A 5,763-nucleotide genomic window follows, 5' to 3' on the forward strand; every position below is an offset into this window, starting at 1 on the left:
CTGGTAATAAAGGAACAGCTTGTGCCAGGGACTGAGGACAGGCATGGGGGGTGGCACTGGGCCTTGCTGGGGTTTGAGGGGCAGGCAGGGCAGCTGGGTCAGGGAGGGACCTGGCTTGGAGGCAGGTCTGGGGCTCTGCCCAGTGGTGGCACCCTGGCCAGCGCAGTTGCAGCCATGCCCCGCTGTGCCCCGCCTCGGATGGCTTGTTAATTTCATCGTTTAGCCCGTTTATGGTGTTCCCAGTTGCTGTGGCTTTTATAAACAAGCATTTTGGTGACCTTCCCCTCCGGACATCAGCTCTGCAAGAATCCCGAGCCCTGAACATTTATAAATAAGTCTTCTCTCAAGTTCCACAACAGGTGTGCCCTCCCCCCACCCCCCTCCTCTGTCCTGTCCGAAAACTGAACAGTTTCACCAAGCAAAGAGAAGCTGCGCACGCGGCCCGTCTTAAAGGGGTAACGGGCCCAGTGGGGTCACATACAGCCTGTCTTAAAGGAGTAACAGGGCTAAGTGCGGGCCAACCAGTATAAGGCCCAGAGGGATAATGGCCCACCTCCTCCTCTACCTTCCCCAGATTGGGGGTCCCACAGGGGAAGGCCAGGCTAGAGAGAGGATAACCCCTGACTGCACGTCCCCCAAATGCTCTGGCTTTCCTTGGCTAATGGAGTGGATGGGAGATAGGCTTTACGCAAGGGAACTCCCACTGAGACCCCCTGTTCCCCCATCTGCTTCCTCCCTCTGCACACACACACACACACACACATGCACGCACACACACACACATACCACATGTATTCAGCACAAGTTCATTCATTCTTCAGACACGTCTGGAAACTCTTGAGCCACACCCTGGGCTAGGGACGAAAGACAGAACTCAGCCAGCCCTCAGGGAGCAGTGTGTGTGTGTGTGTGTGTGTGTGTGTGTGTGTGTGTGTGTATGTGCATGCACGTGTGTGTGCGCGTGCATGTACGTGTGCGTGTGCATGTGCGTTCGTTCGCGCCTATGTGTAATTGTGTATGTGACACTGTTACTGTGTGTGTATGCGCATGTGTGAGTGTGTTTGTGTGGGTACAGGTGTGTATGAGTGTGTTTGACTGTTATTGTGTGTGCACGTGTGTGCATGTGTGTGTGAGTGTGTTTGTGTGGGTGCATGTGTGAGTGTGTTTGTGTGGGTGCATGTGTGAGTGTGTTTGTGTGGGTGCATGTGTGAGTGTGTTTGTGTGGGTACATGTGTGTATGTGTCTGTGTGTGTGTGTGTCAGGGAGTAGAGTACAAACTGGAAGACGTGCACTCTGGGTGCCAGGGCTCCTAGCCTAAGTGGGCAGGGCTGGTCCGAGGAACAGAACAAACTCCCTAAACTAGAGCCTGGAGCTTCCAGGGGAGGCTGGCTCTCAGACTGAATCATCTCATGGAGGTGACACATTCCAGGCAAAGGACCTGACTGGGTAAGAGAGCAGAGGCAAACACAGCCCCAGGGGACATGGAAGAGTTTCAGCCAGGTTGTGGCTCAGGGCTTCAGTGAGAGCAGTCTGGAAGCAGGGACTCTGTAGCCTATGATGGCCTCCTGCCCTGACAGCAGCACTGGCTTAGATTTGGGAGTCAGACTTGAGGGAAAACATCAGATTGTACTGTTGAAGGAGAAGGATGGCGACGATGGTGATGATGGTGGTGATGGTGATGATGGTGATGATGGCTGGGAAAGGAAGAGAAAAAAAAATCAGGAGCGGAAATGATGACAGAACTGAATGTGACCGTGGCATATGGTGATGTGTATGCTGATAATAGTAGTGATGATGATGGTGGTGGTGGTGATGGTTGTGATGGTGATGGTGGATTTGTGATAACACTTGTAAAGCGGCCTATTGATGGTCGCGAAGGTTGTGGTTACCATGATCCCTGACATCATGGAGTGGTGATTATGACAGAAATCATGGTGTCCGTGGTGGTGGTGGTGAGGGTAGTAACACGGTGGGTGATGGTCGGGACGATGGAGGTGGAGACTATGACAGAAGTTGTGGTGGTGCTTGTCATTTGTCCAGAACCTAGCCTGTGCTAGGGTGGCCTGTAGCGGATTAGTACAGGGCCTCTCCTCTCCGTGAAGACGTGAGCCACAGCAATGCAAAGTCTTGGAAGGAGCTTGGGTTCTGACGGTGGCAGAGGCACCCAGAAACTGAGGGGGTCTGTTCCCCCATCCTCATTTATTTTTTTTTTAAAGATTGATTTATTTTATGTATGTGAGTACACTGTCCTCTCTTCAGACACACCAGAAGAGGGTATCAGATCCCATTATAGACAGTTGTGAGCCACCATGTGGTTGCTGGGAATTGAACTCAGGACATCTGGAGGAGCAGCCAGTGCTCTTAACCACGGAGTCATCTCTCCAGCCCCACCTCCTTTTTAAAAGAAAAAAAAAATTTTTTAAAAACAAGGTCCTTGTACTTTACTCATTTTGGTTTTTTTGAGGCAGGGTGTCTCTGTATAGCCCTGACTGTCCTGGAACTCAGCTTGTAGACCAAGCTAGCCTTGAACTCAGGGATCCATCTGCCTCTGCCTCCTGAGCACTGGGACTAAAGGCGTGCGCCGCCATGACCCAGATCTGAGATAACGATACTATTACCTTATTTCTTCTTCCCTTTCAAACCCTTCCCCACTCCCTTCTTGCTGTTCACACTTCTCTCCCAGAATCTCTGAGTAATTCAGGCTGGCTCCAAACACATGACCCTTCTGCCACTCAAGTGTTATGATCACAGCTGGCTCTGGAATGGTGCTGGTAGCCAGATGGTCACCGATCTTCTCTGGGTGCCTTGGCCATCTCAGTGTTCCAGCATTTGCTGGAAATTTCCTTGCCATGTAGAGACAGATTCTGAACTTGCTGTGGTCAGGAACCTCCTTTGGCCTCTCTAGCTTCAGGTACCCACCAGAGCCTGGGTTCAGGGTGCCCAGGAAATGCAGGGTGTATACCCAGCAGAGCCTGTGTTCAGGGTGCCCAGGAAATGCAGGGTGTATACCCAGCAGAGCCTGGGTTCAGGGTGCCCAGGAAATGCAGGGTGTATACCCAGCAGAGCCTGGGTTCAGGGTGCCCAGGAAGTGCCAGGTGTGTTGATTTGCTGGCAGTACTGGCTGATTCAGGGGCCCTTTGTTGCCCCGAGGCTCTCTAGAACTGTCATTCTTTGGCAGCCACAGGCTGGGTCCCAGAGGGGAAAGAAGACAGGAAGGTTGGACCTGGCTCAGCTGCCAGGTTAGGTTGGCGATAGACCGTTTGCCATTGGAAAGGTAACAGCCTGGTGGCTAATGCAACTTAGGCCTCTTCCTTTTAAAAATTAGTTTCATTTTGTGCATGGGAGTTACGTTGCCTTCGTATAGGTCTGTGTACCATGTGTGCACAGTGCATGTAGAGGCCAGGAGAGGGCGTCAGATCCTTTGTAACTGGAGTTACAGATGGTTGTGAACTGCCGTGTGGGTGCAGGGACCCGGACCTGAGCCCTCTGGAAGAACAACCAGTGTCCTTAACCACTGAGCCATCTCACCAAACCCTGCCCAGCTCTCTTCACCAACAGCCCACAATAATGGCCAAAGGACACCCTCTGTTGCCCTGCATGGAAGCCAAGGCCCAAAGGAAGGAGGATGGGTGGGTGGGGGTTTGAACCCAGCTGTACCAAAGTCACGAGTGCTCAGTAACTTACAGGGTCAGCCAAGTATCGTGTGTGTGTGTGTGTGTGTGTGTGTGTGTGTGTGTGTGTGTGCGCGCGCGCGTGCGTGTGCGTATGTGTGTGTGATGTAATCTAACCTACATGTGGATGTATGTGTGTATATATGTATGTACATGTGTGTGTGTGCGCGCACGCACGTGTGTGCGTGTGTGTATGCGTGTGTGTGTGCGTGTGTGTGATGTAATATAACCTACATGTGGATGTATGTGTGTATATATGTATGTACATGTGTGTACTTATGTATCTGTTTCTCCCCCTTACTAGTCACCCTCTTTGCATCAAATGTTGGTTTCAGGGATTGGGACTCCGAGTCCCTGTTCTCAAGGATCTCACTGTGGCAGGTGGCAGACTCAAGAGAAGTGTTAAGGAAGCTTGTCACTAACTGTACCATGAAGTCGTTCATTTTGTGTGTGTGTGTCTATGTATTTATCTATGTGTGTGTATGTACATATGTATGTATGTATATATGTTTATGCATGTGTATGTGTGTGCATGTGAGTGTGTATGTCTATATGTGTGTAAATGGGAGTGTGTGTGTGTCTATATATGTGCATATGTGTGTTTCAGTGTGTGTGTGTGCATGTGTGTGTATATGTGCATATGTGTATCTCAGTGTGTGTGTGTATGTGCATTTGTGTATTTCAGTGTGTGTGTGCGTGCATGTGTGTGTATACGTGCATATGTGTATTTCAGTGTGAGTGTGCGTGTGTGTGTATATGTGCATATGTGTATCTCAGTGTGTGTGTGTGTGTGTGTGTGTGTGTGTGTGTGTGTGTTTAACAGCACATACTGCTCTGAGAGAGGACTGGAATTTGTTTCTCAGTACCCACACCAGGTAGCTCACAACTGTCTATAACTCCAGTTCTAAGGGATTTGATGTCTTTCTGGCCTCCATGGGTACTGCATGCCCATGCGCGAGCGCGCGCGCACCCCCCCCACACAATTAAAAATAATCTTAAAATCATTTTGTAATGATTTTTTACACCTTTAATCTCAGCACTTAGAAGGATGAGATAGGTAGATTTTTGAGTTCGAGGCCAGCCTGTTCTACAGAGAGATTTCCAGGACAGCCAGGGCTGCACATAGAAACCCTGTCTCAAAAAACAAAACCAAAAACAACAAAAAAGCATTAAAAATTATTTTGTGGTCTATAAAAATGATATGAAACCTAAATTCCAATATCTATGAATAAAGTTTTATTACAGCACAGCCATGCTTGTTCAGTTATACGCTGTTGGTGACTGCGTTGAGAAGCAGCAGCCACCGCCACCGCCATCGTCGCTGCCGCAGCCGCCACCGCAGCAGCGACTGTACAGTGTCCTTGTTTTGCTCTGCTTGGCCAACGGCTCAGATGATCACAGATCACAGTGCTGCAGTTACATCTCACACACAGTCTCAGTATTTATACCCCGCTGTTTGCCGATGTCTGCAGACTCCTGCCTTAGCGTGTGGCTCACCTCTGTGCTAGAGAGTAGGTTCCATGATGTTTACTGTTTGTCTATTTACATGGTTTGGTAGTTAATATTGTCCACTTGACGAGCCTCTGGGAGCATGTATGTAAAGGGGAGTCTAGCCTGGGTTAACTGAGGTAGGAAGTTTAGGTTAATTGAGGTAGAAAGACCAACCCCAACTGTGGGTGACACCATTCTATAGTCTTGGGTCCTGGACTGGAAAAAAAAAAGGAGAGAGTGAAAGTGAACGGTGTCCCAGCATCCCTCTCTTCTACTTCCTCACTGCAGATGTCATGTGACCAACTGCCTCAAGCTCCTGTTGCCACGCCTATCTAAGCCCCACCCCACAGTTGCCTGGCAATAGCCAGGTATGCCTGACTCACTATAAAAGGGGCTGCTTGTCCCCTCCTCTCCCTTGCTTGCTTGCTTGCCTTCTTGATCCTGCTCTGTCCTCTTGCCACTTCCCCTCCTCTCTCCTCATTCCCTTCCCCCTCTTACTCCATGTGTTCATACCTGGCCTCTACTTCTCTTCTCTTCTCTTCTCGTCTTGTCTCTCCTCTCCTCTCCTCTCCTCTCCTCTCCTCTCCTCCTCTCCTCCTCT

At 50.0% G+C, this 5,763-nt stretch overlaps 2 long non-coding RNA genes across 3 annotated transcripts in view; one reads left to right on the top strand and one right to left on the bottom strand.

The window, feature by feature from the left end:
* Positions 1–4,884: 4,884 nt before the first annotated feature.
* Positions 4,885–5,725, bottom strand: LOC116095681. The gene is made up of 2 exons (XR_004120687.1): positions 5,676–5,725; positions 4,885–5,378 (listed from the first exon to the last, which is right to left on the bottom strand). It is a non-coding gene; the product is annotated as an uncharacterized LOC116095681 (long non-coding RNA).
* Positions 5,450–5,763, top strand: part of LOC116095680 — an 8,763-nt gene continuing 8,449 nt past the window's right edge. The window contains exon 1 of one of the 2 annotated variants that reach the window (XR_004120685.1): positions 5,450–5,530. This is a non-coding gene — a long non-coding RNA (uncharacterized LOC116095680). The remainder of the gene's footprint in view (positions 5,531–5,763) is intronic. The other variant, XR_004120686.1, reaches the window with a different exon arrangement.

This window comes from Mastomys coucha, unplaced genomic scaffold (assembly GCF_008632895.1).
Source record: "Mastomys coucha isolate ucsf_1 unplaced genomic scaffold, UCSF_Mcou_1 pScaffold18, whole genome shotgun sequence".
NCBI classification, from domain to species: Eukaryota; Metazoa; Chordata; class Mammalia; order Rodentia; family Muridae; genus Mastomys; species Mastomys coucha.